The 19,661-nt window shown below is 40.6% G+C and overlaps 1 protein-coding gene across 1 annotated transcript in view; it reads left to right on the top strand.

Annotated features, from left to right (window-relative positions):
• The window catches only part of dab1a (DAB adaptor protein 1a), a 378,524-nt gene that overhangs the window by 167,823 nt on the left and 191,040 nt on the right, over positions 1–19,661 (top strand). Inside the window, exon 2 of the mRNA XM_053613929.1 lies at positions 16,926–16,983. The gene's annotated coding sequence lies outside the window, so the exon portion shown is untranslated. The remainder of the gene's footprint in view (positions 1–16,925; positions 16,984–19,661) is intronic.

Below are 19,661 nucleotides of genomic sequence, written 5' to 3'. Positions count from 1 at the left end.
ATGAAATGATTTTTGGCCTTTAGAAGGCACAAATCCTGTTATTAAATCTCCTAAACACCAAGTGGATGTAATCATTATCACAATGAACATGAAGGATTAATCGGGAAAGTATAGTGGTATATGGCTGGGTATTATGTTGCCTTCTAACTGGATGTAAACTCCTTTTGGTAACTTGCATAGTGGGAGTTACAATCATTTCGTATTCTGACTCAGAAGTGTCCTAGCCACAACATCACAACAGTAAAAATGACTCACCAAACACTATCATCTAAACACCAAATAAGGGACTATCTATCAGAAGAATGGTGTTTATTTTGTTATTTATTATGAAAAAAATTTCCACCTTTAAATTGTCTTCCTGTATATTATGTCCTATTCTGTTTGGATCAAACTGACAAATGAACTAAAATAATATTTAATACTGTATTTTCCAAACATGAAATTTTATGTGCTTGACTAAAATCCCAGGTATCATGTGGGTCAAACCAGGGCCTACAGATGGAGCTAAAAAGAAAAAAACGCAGATCACTGACAAACCCAATCATCACCGAATCATCTTGATCATTTCTCTGGCTAGAATCCCTTTTACACTGGTAGATAACTACCACTACTTTATTATTTCTCTCAGATCTTCCTCTTTTCAACTTTTTAATCATTTACAACTTTTTGACTCTTTTGTACTTCATTAAGAAGTGTCCTTATTTTGCCATTTAGTTTATTTATTTACTTAATCACAGTAATGTTTTCTTGTTGCTGATCTATCCATCCATTTTCCATCCATCCATTTTCCATGCCACCTATCCTACACCGGAAGTCTGGGTCCTATCCCAGGTTACTCAGGGTGCCAACTCATCGCAGGGCAAAATCGCACTACTGACAATCAGCCTAAAACACATGTCTTTGGACTGGGGGAGGAAGTCGGGGTGCCTGGAGGAAACCCCCAAGGCACGGGCCTAACATGCAAGCTCCACACACACAGGGTGGAGGTGGTGCATGAGCCCCCAACCCTGGAGGAGCAGAACAAACGTGGTACCAACTAATGATATTTCGTTTAATTATACATTCCATACTCATGATCTTCATAAAATCTATCATCTTCAAATAACTACCTATTTACTATTTTCTTCACTACATACACTATGGTATAATATAATGATGATACACCCAACCTAATGCATAACCGATCACCATTTGTCATTCATCCACAGAAAATGTGTGACTCCTTGTATTTTTGCTGAGCTTTAGCATTGTCTCAGTTTGCACTTCTGTATTATAAGAAAGATTTAAATATTGAAAGACTTGGCTGTGTTTGGGTGTGCTCACTACCATTAAAGCATGCTCATGCACAACAGTTCAATGTTTGCAGAAGACATGAGATGTTATGCACGTGGGCTGTGCTTTCTGTTTAATTGTATCAGTCCACTGCAAGGAGAGGTGTGTTTACAAGTCACTGCGAAGTCAGCGTATTTATAGTAGAGGTCATAAGTTTACATACGCCTCGCAGAATCTGCAAAATGTTAATAGGATCATAAAAACTGCATTTATTTAGTTCTGCCCTGAATAAGCTATTTCACATAACAGATGTTTACATATAGTCCACATGACACAATAATAACTGAATTTACACAAATGAACCAGTTCAAAAGTTTACACACGCTGGATTCTTTATACTGTGTGTCGTTACCTGGATGATCAACGACATGATGTGTTTATGTTTTGTGAGAGTTGTTCATGAGTCCCTTGTTTGTCCTGAGCAGTTAAACTGCCCACTGTTCTTCAGAAAAATCCTCCAGGTCCTGCACATTCTTTACTTTTCCAGCATCTTCTGCATATTTGACCCCTTTCCAACAGCGACTATATGATGGTGAGATCCATCTTTTCACACTGAGGAGAATTGAGGGACTCGTACACAACTATTACAAAAGGCGCAAACATTCACCAGTGCTCAAGAAGGTCCATCCATCCATCCATCTTCTATACTGCTTATCCTTTTCAGGGTCGCAGGGAACCTGGAGCCTATCCCAGAGAGCATCAGGCACAAGGCGGGGTACACCCTGGACAGGGTGCCAATCCATCGCAGGGCAGAATCACATACACATTCACACACCCATTCATACACAATGGACACTTTGGACATGCCAATCAGTCTACCATGCATGTCTTTGGACTGGGGGAGGAAACCGGAGTACCCGTAGGAAACCCCCGCAGCACGGGGAGAACATGCAAACTCCGTACACACAGGGCCACGGTGGGAATCGAACCCCCAACCCTGGAGGTGTGAGGCGAACGTGCTAACAAAGAAGGTATTTCAAGAAAATAATACCGATTTACATCGATTATCCTGTTCAAAAATTTATGTGCTTGACAAACATAATTCGAAGAAATAATGCACAGCAAAGCCTTCACTGAATGTCAGCTCAATATTTCAGCCTGTAGTCTTATTGTTTGATTCGGTTAAAATTCAAAGTTCATGAACATCATTACTGCCACAATGAAATTTGCTGGAAATGCTTAAGCTTGCTACATGTATTTGACATTTTATATCTACTAAACCAGTGAATGTAAACACAGAATTGAATTCTCCATGCGAGAACAGTGGCCAGCGGCAGACGTTTCATGGATCTGGTGTAAAATGTGCTGTAATCTGCAAACCAGCTGAATCTGCAAGCCTGATCTGCGTTCATTATCATTTTAATGGTGTTGTGGTGGATGTTACTCGAAATGTTTTTATCTTTATTCTGTCCCTCAAGCGTCATACCTGGCCACCTGCTCCTATGTGCATGAGAGTGAAAACTGTTCACTCCCAAGACTTTCATCAGTCCTTTCATACCATGACTACTGCTGTTCGACAGAATACCACAACACTCCGTTTTTCATATTTTTTCACCGACTCCATGTCAACATAAGGCATAACAAATACCTGAATATTCATTTTAGTAACCAGGCATTTGAGTAGCTGAGCCCACATGTTTAACATCATATGAGAAATGCTTGGTTTCCTTTTCATTTGGAATTTCAAACATAATCATGCACATCACTAGTCAACATCCAATGCTCTCCAGAGAACTCCTTCTACTATCATGTTATATAACAGTTTGGATTTGTGGGAGAAAATCTTTATATATTTGAAACCACTGAGGGAATTTATGCCAAATATATTTTACAATAGCATTGGTTGGGGGTTCGAATCCTGCCTCCGCCCTGTATGTGTAGAGTTCGCGTGTTCTCGCTGTACTTCAGGGGTTTCTTCCGCGTACTCTTTTTTCCTTCCCAGTCAAAAGACATGTGCTGTATGTTGATTGGCATTTCCAAATTGTCCGTAGTGTGTGTGTCTGTGATTGTGCCCTGTGATGGGTTGGCACCCCGTGTAGGGTGTCCCCTGCCTTGTATAGGCTTCAGGTTCCCCATGACCCTGTGTAGGATAATCAATATGGAAAATGAATGGATGGATGGATAGACAATATTATTGCAATAAAATCAAAAGGGATGATCTTGGTCACTATGCTGTATAGTGGATCATACAGACAGGGTTCTGTCTATGCAAATGTAATGATATAAAATCATTGCACTTCATTTTATCCAAAATAACAATACCTGTCCCTGTATCAGAATGTGGCTGTCGAGATCTAACGAGAGTATCTCTCTTTCTTTCTCTCTCTTTTCAGCTGGCCTGCACCCTGTTATATGAGAACTGTCATTAGGGAAGTCTTTGTTTTGTAAACATTCATTAGCATTCCCACTGTGGCCCCTTTACCACTGCTGCACTGGTTGTGAAGAAAGCTTACAGTGTAATTAGAGTTTGCATGTTTGCTCAGCGGCTAAGTGCACTGACAGCTACATAGCTTTAGTGTTTTCTTATGAGACATCTTTGCTTAGGTATTAAACACACGGTGTACGAGCAGTGTGTCTGTACAGGTATGAGCAGTGTGTTTGACAAGACAGCAGCACTGAGATATTGGTGAATCACACAGGTTTACTGTCAGACCAACAGGCTTTCAGTTGAACTCTTTTTACCTGAGGCCAAAAAATGTTATTTCCACCTGTTTTGGGGGTGCCCGTGATTAGCACTGAATTTATTTGTGATGTCACACTCCACAGTAGTGGGTAATGTCTCATATGAAAGGAGGATACTCAAGGCTTTACGAATTTGCACGGATTTTATTGTGGCAGTTGTATACGGTGTTCTACTATCAAAATATGCTGTCCGTTTTATCTCTGTACTTGTCTTATTGTAGAGAGGTGTGAATTGTTTGCCCATCAGGAAGCTCACACCCCTCCCCTTTCCCAGTGTCCTGCTCAGAAGCCGCTAAACACTGAGACCCTGTTTACACTGGTGCGTTTTCGTTGTAAAACGGCGTTTTAAAATGAAAACGATCCTCGTCCCCACTGGCATTTCCACTGTGTTTCAGAAACGATCTCCGTCCATACTACATGACCGAATATGCATGTCACATGACCATTCATGCACACTGGGCATGCACATACAAGTGTAAACAGGAAGTTGGTTGCTAGTCCAAACCGGTGTTCCATGTAGGGTTTTACACTGCTTGAAATGAGATTTGTTGGCTATTTCTCTAATCATAGCTCGCCTCTTGTGCATGTAGGCAGCTGCAGTATTATAAAATACAGAATTTAACTGCACAATGGCTGCTAAGTATGGCAACAAAGCCAGCAAAGCTTGCGGTTCAGTCTCAGTGTTGTTGTGCATACGTTTAAGTTAGCGTAATGGTCATATGTTAAGGGCTTGACAAATCAGGGAGGGATACATAAATGATGGTAAATAGTCTGCACTTATATAGCGCTTTTTTAACCTTAATGGTTCCAAAGTGCTTTACACTGTTTCTCATTCACCCATTCTCACACACACCAATGGTAGCAGAGCTACCATGCAAGGCGCTAACTTGCCATCGGGAGCAACTTGGGGTTCAGTGTCTTGCCCAAGGACACTTCGGCATGTAGAGTCATGTGGGCCAGGAATCAAACTGCCAACCCTATGATTAGTGGACAACTCACTCTAACACCTGAGCCACAGCCGCCCAATGATCCAGAGGACCAAATCAGGGAGCGAATTTGGGCAGCCTCGCCTTCGTTTTAAAAAGTCTGTGTTTTGGTCTGTTTACACTGAAATGTGTGTCCGGAGTTTTCAAACTAAAACGGGGTCTTTGGCGTTTCCAAAAGCTTCCAAAAGCCAGAGTAGTGTAGACGACAGGCGTAACCGTAGCAAAAGTTGTGGAAAAAAAATGCACTAGTGTAAACAGGGCCAGAGTCACGATACTCTACACACAGTAACCCAACACTGTCCTGACTAACCTTATAACAGACCTGCGGCGATAAAAAAAATTCATTTGTTTATACTGATTGAAAATATCCAATAAGTCGATTTCCATTCTTCCGGCAGAACGGAACGAAAATGTACTGCTAGAAAGGGTTAAGTTAAATTCTCATCTGAGCTTTGCTTGGATTCATACCCTGTTGTAACAAACTCCAATTAAATATGTTGTGCTGTTTAAGCTACTGTAATGATTCAATATCACCAAGTTGATAATGATGTAGCTGGTGAGTTTTGCAGCTCTAACTGGTGCTTCCAGCTGGCTGTTATTGTGTTTTGTTGCCTTATTGTTGTCACACAGTGCAGGCAGACGGATGCAAATGCGAGTCATTTATTACCCATCCTAATCAGTTGACAACTCAAGGTCGGAAACAGGCAGGGGTTGAACGTCAAGCAAACAGAGCAATGCAGGGCAATCAAAATCATAATGAAGAGCAGAAGTCAAAACACCACTCAAATACACACTGGAACTGAAAAGCCTCACACAGATACAGAGTTAGGTGAACTGATATAAATACACAGAAGTACAGTAAATGAGGGTTAACAGGAAACATGTCAGTTCAACAGGCAGGTGAGTCAGAGTCAGCTAACGTCCAGACTGGATTGGATTCTATATACGTGGTGGCTCCTGGATTGGTGATATGATGAGTAAGAACAGGGAAAACTCTAATGCATGGCACCAGGGTTTGGAACCACTGGGCTCGTGACTTGATTAGTGAGTCAGTGATCCTAGAAGCATGAATCAAATTAATCAAAGGTCACACTGTTCAATTCATATAAGTGAGTCATTTAAATCTAAAGTGAGTCATAATGCCAGTTACTATTGCTGAAACGTTTAAGAGGCGCTCCAGCAGTGGTATAGTCATGGTCATGGCCTTTAACGACTGATTGGATGGGGGAAATTCTCAATATTTCAACATAATTGATTGAAGTCAAATGCTGCCAAAGACTATTCCAGTCCTCTCGCCTCCTCATGCTCTCTAAATTTCTCTTTCTCTCTCTCTCTCTCTCTCTCTCTCTCTCTCTCTCTCTCTCTCTCTCACACACACACACACACACACACACACACACACACACACAAACTCTGTCCTAAATAAGACTTGTGCCAGAGCCAGTATCGGCAAATTAGCAGTTGGGCTTTTGTGAAGAATAATGAACAGAGGCATTTATAACCTTAAACTATCATCATGGGCACTGTAAAGGTTGCTTATGAGTGTAGGGTGTGTATGTTTGTTTATCTGTTTTTGCTGGCCACCGGCAGCATGATGGTAATTGCCAAAAACAAATGTGCATGCATTGTGGAAATGGAGAGAGATATTGATGCAGATTTACAATGTCATAGCATGGCATTGAGGAGAGAGAGAGAGAGTGTGTGTGTGTGAGTGATTCATTCATTCATTAATTCATTCCTGGAAAGACCAAATTATTTTCAAGCATCTCAATGGACACTTCCCTTTTCTCCATGGAACTCCTGTTCCTCTGTCCATCAATTCATCCCTTCAAGGGACAGACGTGGCTGCATGGCTGTGGTTGCCTAGAACCAACTTCAACACACACACACACACACACACACACACACACACACACACACACACACACACACACTCACCCCTGCAGTTAGGTTACAGTAATGAATTGTTCACAGGTGCTGATGATGAGCCCCTGAGCATCACCGTGGAGACGAGATGAGCCAGGCGCAGGCCAAGTGGAAATGAACAGATGCACTCTTCCACCCACATACACCCCCACTCTTCTAACACACATAGGCAAATAGCCATGCCTGATGTCCTTAATGGCTCATGCATATGGGGATTTAATTGCCAGGTTGGATGTATGTATGTGGGTGTGTGGAGGAATGTAAGAAAGGAAAGTAGGGGGAAACAGAGTGGAGAGGACTAAGAAAATCAGGAGCAGTGGAATCACTGACTATAGCCTTGGCCAGTGTGTGTATGTGTGTATTTGTATGTAGCTGATTGCTGTGTGGTGGTGCTGAGCAAGGCTAAGATTACCCTTCAGCTGTCTGGATGTGTTGCAATATAAATCCTCCCCATGCTACAAGCTTATGTCTCTGCACATGGTTTCATCATCCTACACACACAGACTCTTCAAGAATATATTTTATTATTAGGCACGTAGGCAGCTAATATACTTGCCTATGCTGTGTTGATTTGTCAGGTGACCCTTAGTTGGGCTTCTGTCCTCTGACTAAGCAGTAGGGGTGCGCTGAGCGATGTTGTCACTTTCTCATGCTCTCTCCCTGATCTCTGTCTCATCTTTTTCATGATTCCTGTCTAACATGCCACATTACACTCCTGCCATAAAGGATGGAAATTCTCTTGTCCAAAGCTTGATTTGCAATTCAAGTTATGACTGCATAACATAAAGCCTTTTATGTGCATTTCCCTATAATAACCTGGCTGGCTATAAACAAAGTCAAGTTTTTTTTTTTGTCCTTGGCACAATAATAAATGATGTATTTTTTTCATTCCTGTGGGTTGTTTATTCCAGTTTTATTGTAGGTTACAACGTTGCACATGGCCGTGTTCTTTACAGCTAGATTTATCATTATTGAACAGAGTATAATGAACATGGATATCCATAAAGCACTTTTTGTTGGTGCTCATCTGCTCAATTTAATTTTAGCCTCTACTCTTATAGAAGAAACAGTGCATTCTTGATATTAATCTAGCTAACTGAGCTAGCTGACAGGGGATCGTTTTTATTTCAGCAAGGCAGCAGTAAGGTAGCACTGTCTTGCATTTTCCAACACAGCACACCCTTTTAAAAGATTCTGTCAGTTCTTTTAACCAGAATTCAACCCCTTCATGTCCCAGTAGAGCTATTCTCCAAACGGCCCAATTTATTCAACCACTCCTACCCACTCCAGTTGGCTGATCCCAGAATCCAAGGCAGCCCACACAGGCACTCCAAATGAGATTATTTTACAATGATAGGCCAATAACCCTTTTAAAGGCATATCCTATGGAGTGAGCGTACAAATGCTCTAAATTATTCATACCCTAAAACAAGTGTGGCATGCTCATTGAATCAGTAAAGCTAGAAATGGAGGTACTGACTGAAGCCTGGGCTTCCACAGACGATCTGTAATCAATAGATTTATTTTTCATGAGTTAATCAGTCATAACATTTAAATGAATTTACATTCTCTGAGTGTTTTCTTTCTTTGCAGTGTCTGTAATGACATGTTCTATATAAATAGGCTTTTCATAAGCAGCAAACCATAAATATATTTAATTAACACCTAGGTAGTTGACTAATAATACACTTGATTTTGCTTTTTATGGCTGCATTCTCATATATGCAAAAAAAAAAAAAGAAAGAAAAAGACAAGGAAAAAAAAATCAGGAGTTCCACAATCACACACTACAGACAATTTGGAAATGCCAAGCAGCCTACAACGCATGTCTTTGGACTGGGGGAGAAAACCGGAGTACACAGAGGAAACCCCCGAAGAACAGAGAGAATACGCAAGCTCTGCGCACACAGGGCGGAGGCTGGATTCGAGCCCGCAACCCCGGAGGTGCAAGGCAAACATGCTAACCACTAAGCCACCATGTCTCCCAGGAGTTAACCTTAAATATCACCCCAGTTTCTGTCTGTCAAATAACCATCTGCATCCTGTAGGAGCAGAGGAGCTGGATAAAGACTTTTAAAAGAACCCCTTCATTTCCCTTAGTCTTGCAAGTGACTGACGTTTATTTCATTTTGCTTCCCTTCCTCTAAAAACTCCCCAAGTGCTTATAGAGTTTAGATACATACAGTATATAATGGCCCAGATGACACAATGTCACCAGACACAGACACATTTCTGTTCAGTGTGACATGTGCTACATGCCACTGTCTTGTTCCCAGAGATATTAAGAAGCAGAATGACCTAGAGAGTCTTGGCATATTCATAGTTTTCACGTGACGTCACATTCTTATAGGAACGGCCACCTGGAGGGCAAAACACATCTTTATTCCGCTGCCCGCCAGTTATTAATACCAGATTAGTTTAGCCAAAATGCCAGATACTTGCTGTTCAGTCGGATTCACTAACAATTTAAACAGTAGGAATGGTTTACCTGACATTGAAAAAAAAGTTTTGATTGCATTTATGTCATTAGATATTGTGTTAACCTAATCAAAATATTACTGTCCTAGAACACTGACTAGCTGAAACCTGAAACTAACATTAGCTAATTAGCTCATACCTTTGCTCTGATAATGAAGTATTTCTTGTCCTTCATGTTCCAAACGGCAGCATTATTGACCCATCCAGATCGAAAATACAGATAACTGTCTACGCAGAATCATGGCAGCAGTGTAAGGACTGGATTCTCCACAAGATATATGTAAACATCACCAAAGTGGAGCTCTGGCAGGGACTTCGCTGTTTTCAGTGATTGAAATACATGCGGTGGGTTCTGTATATGGATCGCAAGTGCCCAAAACTTGCAGTGTGTTCAAATACCTTTGTTTTTCTTCTTTTGAGAGGTGATGAAAATGGTCATGGCTTGAAACAGATGGAAAATGGACAGGCCTGTGCTACAGTTCCGTGGAGTGTCCAGTGTTGGCTGCCATTTTGGAACAATGTTTTGTCCTCCAGGTCTCCGCGCCAGTCATGTGACTGAAAACTATGAATTGAAGGCTCTAAAAATCCATGTTGCTATGGGTGGTATTTGCAATGGGCCTGACTCAGGAGCCTGACTTTACAAACTCAAGACAATTATGATCTTGTTAGGCAAATTCTTAACAATTTGCTCAACACAATTCAGACAAAATCTGAATTGCACAAAAAAACTACTGCATGAGTAAAGGTATAACAAAAAAGGGTGATACTTCATCTTTATTTAAACTCCACATGCCTTGGCACCCTTCAGGAAATGAGTAAAAAATGCCCGTGTAAAATGAGTAACACACATAACACATATGGGAATATTGTAAAGACCAAACATCACGCTGACATTAACCAGCCTCCTGGGTGCAAAAACACAGTAGGAGACCATGTGATTTTTAAGAGCAAGCCAGACTTTGTTTTCTAAAATGCTATTGCATGTCAGAATCAGTAAAAGTGTTAATAAACACCTCTGTTTTTACCTTTCCAAGCCAACAGAAGATGATTGTGATTACAGGCAATTAAGGCTCGATAGAGACTACAAAGTACTTCTGTAAAACGCTCTGGATAAGGACGTCTGCTAAATGCCATAAATGTAAATGTGAATGCAATTAGAAGGGATAATTGGTCCGAGGAGCTCTGTGTTTGCAGCACCCATTTCATCTCGGCTAAGTAGCTAACTACCATATCAGTGAAGCGGGCTTGCTAACTAAGAATTTATTTTAATTTTTGACAGAAAATACTATAATTTAGAGAAAAATGTTTCTAATGAGGTTAGAAGAAAGTACGTAGTATTTATTGGTTTGAGTGATTTAAACCATTGTGTGTAATTATGGCGCTCTATATATTCACAAATAAGTCTCACCATCCATCTATCTATCCATTCTCCATGCCGCTTATCCTACACAAGGTCGCGGGGGAGCCCGGAGCCTATCCCAGGGAACTTGGGGCACAAGTAGGGGGACACCCTGGATGGGGTGCCAACTCATTGTAGGACACAATCACACACACATTTACACACTATGGACAATTTGGAAATGCCAATCAGCCTACAGTGCATGTCTTTGGACTGGGGGAGGAAACCAGAGCACCTGCACGCAGGAACCCGCAGGAACCCCTCCCCCGAAGAGCAGGGAGAACATGCAAGCTCCTTGCACACAGGGCGGAAGCGGGATTCGAGCCCCCAATCCTGGAGGTGCGACGCAAACATGCTGACTACTAAGCCATGGTGCCCCTTTAAGACTCAAAGTACATAATCTGTAGGTTCATGTAAGTAACTACATGCACATTATATAAATTTCTTATTCCCCTGCCTCTCTCTGGTAGTATTTTTCTCTCTCGTGCACGAGTGAGTAAATCTCAGCCCGGCTGTCAGTATACCTAACTTTTTCAGAGCAATCACATGTTTTCCACTTGACGAGATGTGATATGCAGTCAGGTGGACACCTTATGAACATTGGCTTAGTCCAGCACAGTTAGCTCAGCAGTTAACGTGGATGGGTGCAGTGGGGCATTGGGTGGTGGAGCATGACGTAAGAAGCAAGTGACTATTGGAGAGAAAAAAAGGGGGGGGAAGCAAAAGACCTGCTGAATCTCGACTTCCTCTTGTGAAGGAAATCGCTGTGCCGATCTCCTGCCCGCTTTGTTTGTAAATAAGCAGTGTAGAAAATTAGCAAGGGCAGATGTGTGCTATTGCAGTCTCTTTCTCATTGCACAGTGAGGAAGGGTGTGGTTCTCACATAACCATTAAAGTAAAGGCCACAGAGAGTCAGGAAAATTAATGCCGGAGAAGAATAATGCTCAAAGCTCTGGTGAAAACCGGGAGGGAGAACGGCGTTATTAGATAAAAGCAAGAAAAGGAGGACACAGAGATCAAAAGCGTGAAGTGCATAAACAAATGCTATAATCAGCACCATGGGTAGGGGAGGAGAGAGAGATACAGCTCTACTTGTAGTGTGTGTGTGTGTGTGTGTGTGTGGGTAATGTTGAGTCTAGCAGTAGCATTGGAACATGAGCTATGGTGATATGGTGAGGTTGTCAGGGTGTTGGGCGGCATGTTGCCAGCAGCAGTAAAGCATGCCAGCAGAGCTCATGAATTGCAGCCATGCCTGTCTCTCTTTCTATTAATCCAGCGAGAAATGGAGCTCTGTTTCTTTTCAACTCTGGGATGCAGGGACATTATTGGATGTGCTGTTCAATATATTACTGCTTTAAACTTATTTCTAGCACTGCCTGTCCATCATTACTAAAAATCCGTCCACTGTTCCATGTGTTTTCCTTCTATCGTCCTGCTCTTCCCAGAATCCCATCAAGAACAGTATAAACTGAATCCATGCCAAGGCCTTCTGTCACAACAACTCTAGACTTGCTGGTCAGACTTCTCGCATTTCACCAGAGGTACATTTTATGAATAAATATCTCCGAGCACTTTCACGGAAGGAGGTAATGTGACCGAAGTTGCAGATGACCATTTCCAGACTTTTTCCCATAGCCTGTTAGCAAATAGGAAAAACATCTTTAGCAAAAATCTTGTTTAATCACCACTAATTGCTTCAATCAAAATTCTTTTACAGATGGGATTCTTTAAATAACCTTTTTTTCAGGCCAGTGACTAAATCTGGCTCAGAGAAGCTCATTGTGTCACACTAAAAACTGGCACACGATGCATGCTCAGACTGTAACCTTCAGGATTCTGAAGCTTGTGGCCAGAAAAGTGTATGACGTCTGTTCAAGACATAAAATCTTCATGGCCCATGGAAAGGGCAACTCAGACTGAGACTGCAAGTGTGTCATTGAGCATATAGATTTCCAATCATAGGGCTGTCCTAGTAGCAGCCCGTGGGTCAGTTTTCTCATTTGGTACTGGCCCAAAACATTGTGAATAGTGTTATAACATAGTGAATAACATTGTGACAGTGAATGAATCAGTAAAAATAAACTGTACTGGGAAATATATCGTATGTTAGTATGTGATAGCATTCATAACCACTATCACTGTCTTCGTCAGCAAATCCATCTATCCATTTTCTGTGCCGCTGATCCTACACAGGGTCGCGGGGGAGCCTGGAGCCTATCCCAGGGAACTCGGCTTCAAACGAGGCAAACCTGCTTAGCCCTGAGCAAAAACATAGCCCTTTTCCACCATAGCTTAAAAAATGATCAACACTTCAAGGAAAAGATTTTTTCATTTTAATTATTTTGAATTATTGCTCTGTGAGTACGCCCATATGCCACTGACATTCCCTTCCCCTTCCCTGACAGCACACACCAGTCTTGATTGATAGGCTTAATGTACCTGTGACTAATTAATGCATAGTCAACATCAGAGTGCACTACGTATGGTATTACTGATACATTACTAATACATAACATGCATAATAATTAGTTACATTATGAATTTGTTGTAGCAAGAGTCTATGTTAAGAGCGGATCACTTCATGGTCAGGCTCTGATTATGCAGTCTTGGGTATGGTTAGTGTGTGTGCTTTGCCAGTTCTGTCCAAAAGCCTTGTTTTTTTTTTTTTTTTTTTTAAATTTTCAAAGCACACATTAACAAAGTGCACACTCAAGCTTTACTCCTTCTCTTTTATCCGATGAATAAACTCGAATTAAACTGAATTACATTTGAGTAGATAGGCTCTTTCAGATAGACTCCGTTGCTTCTTCATTGCATTCATCATTTTAAGCACCAAATCTTTTCTAAATACTTAAGGTGTTAATATAACACCTCTTCCCCAACCCCACCCCTGATTTGTACAATTCGCTGCACCTATTAAACAGCACTTGCTTGTGGAGCGATTGAATTAAGGATAAAAAAGGAAATGAAACCCGGAAAATGTTGTACTCTTCAGCAGGCAGTAAACACGATAATTTATCATTGAGGCTAAATGGAGAACTGAATGGTGTCTTGTTTTATGAGTCCTGTCGTTGTGCGTTTTTTTTTTTTTAATTCAGCGAGTTGACTGCATCTGGAAAGATGACATTAAAATTCTGCCTCGATTCCACCCTGCCATGCATCTCCGCTCTCCTGCCTGTCTTTTAAGCTAATTAAATGCAATTATTTCAATTAGATATTGAGGAAGGAGACAAATAATCATTACTCTGTAATCAGCTTGTGCTGTAACAATTTGGGAGCTGGCTCACACTATTGGTGATGATAAATATTTTATGAAGATGCTTTCTCTCTTGTTCTGACTTCTCTCTTTTTCTTTGCTTTCTCTTGTTTGTCTGTCAGGTTGGCCTGCAGGGTTTCCCAGAATTTTGTTCCATGCAAAATAATCCATTAATATAGTTGAATTCACACGTTCAGCCCAGTCTCGTGCCTATAGCCTAAGAGTCTGCATTGAGTTTTGTTTCTCCATTGGGTGGGTGGGTGAGGGGGGGGGGTCTGTCATTTTTGACGCAGGTCATAAGGAGTCATGGCGAGAAGATACAGAGGGCAAATTGAGATTGCTGATGTGGATGCCAGCTTGATCTGAGTGTGTGTGTACCCGAGAATGTTCCCTGTCAGCAGGGGTCTGATGTGTGTCTGCTCATGTGTGGAGCACTCATCATGGGCAATTAAGACTGAGCAGGGGGGCCCAAACCTTTATCCAAGTGTCCTTGAGGAAACGAGAGACAAAGAGAGAGACAAAATGTTGTAAAATATCAGAGTTAGAGCTTTCTTTTATGTTGAGACCAGAACAATGAGAGTTTGAGCAATACTCTCTTGAGAAATGGCACAGTGCTGAGCCATAACCTTTGACCTAGTGGCAGGAGCACAACATAACCCTCTTCAATGTCTATGTTGTTCTTCTCCTACTGTTTAAATAGATTTCTCCCAGCAGGGCGATAACCGCCATTCATTATTCACAATTCAGACAGTCATTAAAAGTCAATCTAGAGTCAGTGCAGTCTTTGATATCATCTCATCATTTGCCCCAAATCGATTTTTCTGTTGCAGATCAGGGTTTTTTTTTAAAGGATAAAGATCTTGCCGATTTTCTGTGGTTTGTAGTCGATTATTTATTATGTTCTGCCAGAGCAGGAATAAATCCTCTTTTAATATTTAATCTTCATACGTGCGCCATCATCACAGAGATCTGAACTGTGGCTGTTACTCTACTCTGCTCTTCACAACTGACCATGTGCTCAATATTTATACAAATAGTATAATGGTTAATAAATTATGCTAAGTAATGTTTCTCCCTCCTGCTGTGTCTGGTGGAAATGTGCCAGAGAACATTGCCTTTTTTTAATTAAGAGAATAAAGAGGTAACAGCGGTATATCTATGGAAAAAAAAGATGTCAAAAGGTGCGCATGTTCTAAACATTGTGTACAGAGACTCTCTGATATGTTTCATATCATTGTCTCCTTGCCTTTCGCTCTCTCTCTCTCTCTCTCTCTCTCTCTCTCTCTCTCTCGTTCTCGGTTCTTCATCTTCCTCTTATTATTATTATTATTATTATTATTATGTGGTAGACTAGACATCTTTAGTTCTTATATCACTCGAACCTATGTAATAGATGTTCTGATTTGATCTGTGACCTGTTCTAATTGATACTTATCATTCTTTATCAATATTTCGGTGTGTATATGTACTATGCTTTGTGTATCATTAAACTAAGAAGCTTTCACTGAACGATGGTGTCAGTGTGAGTTCTTCCTGGGCCTAGACGAGAGGAAATCAGCCAGACCAGGGTTCAAATTTTGGTTCCGACTGGTATCAGACAAAGAACTTAACACTCTCCATAAAACTGTTTTATTTCTAGCACAAACTATACTCAGTAACATAAGGGCTTCCTGCTTCCGGTCAGGTTATATAGGTTTTTATTTTTAGGACCTTAACGTGAAGCACTGGTATAAAATAGCAATAAACAACTAATTACACAGTGAACAGTTTTGCTTTCTGTCTACTGTGAATCAATTGTTCTTTCTATTTTTCTTTTTCACCCCTTCCTCTACCATTTTATTTTCCTTCCCCTTCTCTGCTGTCCCTTTCCTTTCCTCTTTTTTTTATTTATTTTTTTTTTTTATTTTTTTTTAGTTTTTTCTATCTTCCAAATAATTTTTTCCTTCCTTCCTCCCTTATATATTTTTTTGCATTATTTCTTCCCTTCATCGGTTAATTTTTTCCTTCCTTCTCATCTTCTTTTCTTCTATTTCCTTGTTCCCTTCTTCTGTCCTTCCTGTCTGCCTTTTCCCCCTAAATTGTTCATTTTTTCTTTCTTGCATTCCACCTTGTTCTTTCTTCTCCTTTCATTTGTTCCTCCTTCCTTTCTTTTTGCCTTCTTTTTGTTCCCCTCTGATATATTTTTCCTTTCTTTCTTTCTTTCTTTCTTTCTTTCTTTCTTTCTTTCTCCCTAAATTTGTTTCTTTTTCTTTCATGCTTGAAGTCTCTTTCTTTCTGCCCATTTCTGTCTGTCTTCCCCACCTTCCTTCTACCCTGTTTACCTTCTTCCTTCCTTCCTTCCTTTCTTCCTTTCCATTTTCCTTCTTCCCTCCCAGTCTTCCCTTCTTTTTTTTTCCTAAATTGTTCAGTTTCTCTTATGTTCTTTATTTCTTCCCTTTTTTTCTTCCTCCCTACCTTCCTTTATTTTCTTTCTTTCCTTCTGTCACTGTGTTCAGTCCTTCTTTATGTGTTATACACCTCCTTTTCATCTGTGGAAAAATGTGAAGTGTTCAGACTGCAGAGTGGAGGTCAGAGCTCGGTTTGGAATGGTGCCCGTAGTCAGATTAGGTCATGAAATAATCACTTCCGTGGCCACATGGAATCATGGCACAGGAAATAAGGTAACGTCCACATCTGCTGCTTTGCCTCTAAAGACTCTCTGATCCATTCCTCTTTATCATCCACCTAAGCGGACCACGTCCCCCACAACCCCTCTACCCCACTCCAGTGATTGCAGTGGGGGGCTTAAGCAAGGCTTTCTCAACAAATGTGATAGTGTGTTCTTTCAGACTTTTTTTTTCAACAAGCATCTGTTTCTGTCTCTCAGGTATTTTCTCCACCACCAGCAGAGCCTTATTATGGAAAGCAGATGTGGAGGAGCTGTGGTGAGTCTTCTTTAATCCAGATAACTGGTGTGATCCCATACTGTGCCTTTACATCATCTAAAAGATACTATCATGCCATCTACAAAGGCTGGAAATAGAACCATGTGTGGTGAACACTGAATCTGAAGTTCAGTTTACACATATTTCAGTGGTTAGTATCTTCTGTAAAATGGCATGATTTTTCTCCATGTTCGATATTTCCTGGAATTGATGAATTTGAACGACCCGTTGTATTGATATAACTCTATGGTGCTATAATAAAATGTTTGCCAATGTGTCTATATAGTTCATCACTCTTTCTGAAATTCAATACATTCGCATAGCACTCACTGTAATATCATGCTGTTCATTCATTCAAAAAGCTAATTTTTTTATTTATTTTATTTTTGGCTGACAGTGCAGCCTGCATGAAAATGTCCATATTAACCAGTAGGGCATTGCCAATGGAAACTCATTGATGAATTACACAGTATTTGTGCAAAGCTTTTAATAGTAAAGATAAGTAGTAAAGTAAAGCAGTTTCCTTTCTTCAATAAATACATTTCCTGTAAATCGACTGTTTTTATGCTTCACTATTATTCTTAGCTTTTGGTTTTTACATTTTTGCTAAAAATATATGACTGATTAAACATTCAGTAAGCCATGTTTGAAGTAGATGTTTGACAGATTAGTGTCACAGTTAAAGTTAAAGTGTGTGTTTGTGTAGGTCAGACGTCATATCACATCTGTAGTATGAATCTTTAACCTGTGTCATCACATGCATGGTAAAAAAACAACAACAGGGCAGCTGGTAAACTATAACCATAAAGCTGAATGTCAATGATTGAGAGTGACTCAGGAAAATATAGAGCAGATACAGTATGTTATTGTTTTGCATAATTCATAACATGGGGACACACATCAAAAGTGTTTCAGCACATGTAACATTTTTGCGATGTGAGCTTTTTGAAAGTAGAAAGTGAGTGTGATTTATTGATCTTACAGCTGAACTAAATCAAAGCAAACTGGAGAAAATATGAAAGAACTACATGAGGAACAGAAGTAACCCCAAATCTCTGAAACACTTTACATCTTCTTTCCTCCCGGATATAAATGCAGATGTTTGGTAAACTAGGATAGCACTTAATAGCACAGTTATTTCATAACTGAGTAAATACTGTACTTGCATAACTATTCAACCTCCTTTGTAGTCTAACAGTCTGGAATTGAAATAGACCTAATTGGGATTTTTCCAATTTAATTAACACAATTTGTCGAACATTGAGAAATATGAAAAATGTTTAATTGTGACACAAATGATAAAAAAAATCAGAACTTTTTTGATTGTTTAAATATTCATCCCCCTGGGTCAACACTTGATAGAGCCACCTTTGACTGCAATTAGAGCTGCAAGACTTTTGGGACATGTTTCTATCAGCTTTGCACATCTGGATATCGTTTTTGGGGGTGGGGGGTGGGGGGGGGGTTTGCCCATTTTTCTTGGTATAGTTGCTCAAGATCTGTCAGATTGGATGGAACAATTGGCGAACAGCAAGGTTTAATTCTTGCCACGGATTCACAGTCAGACTGAGCTCTGGGTTTTAACTATCACTATCAATTCTCTTGCAGACTGGAGCAGGTTCTGTTGTAGTTGCCCTGTATTTGGCTCCATCCATCTTACCCTAACCCTGTTGGTTTCCTAGTCCCTGCTGTTGAAATGCATCATCATGACAATGCTACCACCACCATGCTTCACAATTCAGGGTGATGAGCAGTGGTATGTGTCTGTTAAATGTAGCATTTTGTGCCAAGGTCAAGATGTTGCTGAGTCTCTGGTTGTTGTCTTTTGGATAACTCTAAACTGGATTTTAAATTATTTTTTTTTTTCTTTCAATAATGACCTTTTTCTCAACACTCTTCCATGAAGCTCGGCTTTGTGGTATGTCTAGGCTAACTGTCCTGTGAACAGCTTCTCCCATCTGAGCTGTGGATCTCTCCAGCTCCATCGAGTTACCTTTGGCTTCTTGGTAGCTTAGCTAGTCACTGACCTTTGGTTGACAGCCTCCTCTAGGAAGAGTGGCAGTTGTACTGTATTCGTTCAAGTTTTGTTTCTCCACCACTAGGAAGTGGAGGAATTACATTTTCGGGGTGTAAATGCCTCTGTCCATTCCATCGGTCTGTCTGTGCATCTGTCCAAGATTTTGGTTGAATGTTTGTATGATTTATGTGGATTTATCAGTCAGTACGTTTACATGGAAAACAATAATCTGATATTAACTGATTAAGACGATACTCCGATTAAGAAACTAGCATGTAAACAGCGATTATTGATGACCTTAATCTGACTAAAGTCATACTCGAAGTAAACACAAATCGAATTAGGACATGTGGAGTATTCCTGCTTTAGTCGCATTATTGAAGTACATTACAGACATGTACACACCTTAATCACACTATTAACGTTGTGTGGGAGTTTTCACCGCATTTTGCGACAGGACACGTACACACACGGCAGTGCTCATAATTCGTAAACAAGAGAGCACGGCTGCGTCCGAAACCACGTACCTACCTACTATATAGTAGGAGAAATACATGTACTGTATATCGGTTTTCACCGCATTTTGTGACAGGACACGTACACACACAGCAGTGCTCAACCGTATGACGGCAAACGAGAGCACGGCTGCGTCCAAAACCGT

This window comes from Ictalurus furcatus, chromosome 25, assembly GCF_023375685.1.
Source record: "Ictalurus furcatus strain D&B chromosome 25, Billie_1.0, whole genome shotgun sequence".
Classification (NCBI taxonomy): domain Eukaryota; kingdom Metazoa; phylum Chordata; class Actinopteri; order Siluriformes; family Ictaluridae; genus Ictalurus; species Ictalurus furcatus.
The sequence above is the reverse complement of the archived record's forward strand: the minus strand, read 5'-3'. Positions and strand labels throughout refer to the sequence as shown.